Below are 344 nucleotides of genomic sequence, written 5' to 3' on the forward strand. Positions count from 1 at the left end.
CCTCCTCCTCCCCTCTCCCCTTTCTTCTCCTCCTCCTCTTCCTCCTCCTCCTCCTTCTCTTCCTCCTCCCCTCTCCCCTTCCTCCTCCTCCTCTTCCTCCTCCCCTTCCTCCTCCTCTCTCCCCTTCCTCCTCCTCCCTTCCTCCTCCTCCTCCTCCCTCCTCTTCCTCCTCCTCCTCTTCCTCTCCTTCCTCCTCCTCCCCTCTCCCCTTTCTTCTCCTCCTCCTCTTCCTCCTCCTCCTCCTTCTCTTCCTCCTCCCCTCTCCCCTTCCTCCTCCTCCTCTTCCTCCTCCCCTTCCTCCTCCTCTCTCCCCTTCCTCCTCCTCCCCTCCCTCCCCTTCTCCT

Source organism: Corvus brachyrhynchos, unplaced genomic scaffold (assembly GCF_000691975.1).
Source record: "Corvus brachyrhynchos isolate BGI_N302 unplaced genomic scaffold, ASM69197v1 scaffold297, whole genome shotgun sequence".
Taxonomy (NCBI): domain Eukaryota; kingdom Metazoa; phylum Chordata; class Aves; order Passeriformes; family Corvidae; genus Corvus; species Corvus brachyrhynchos.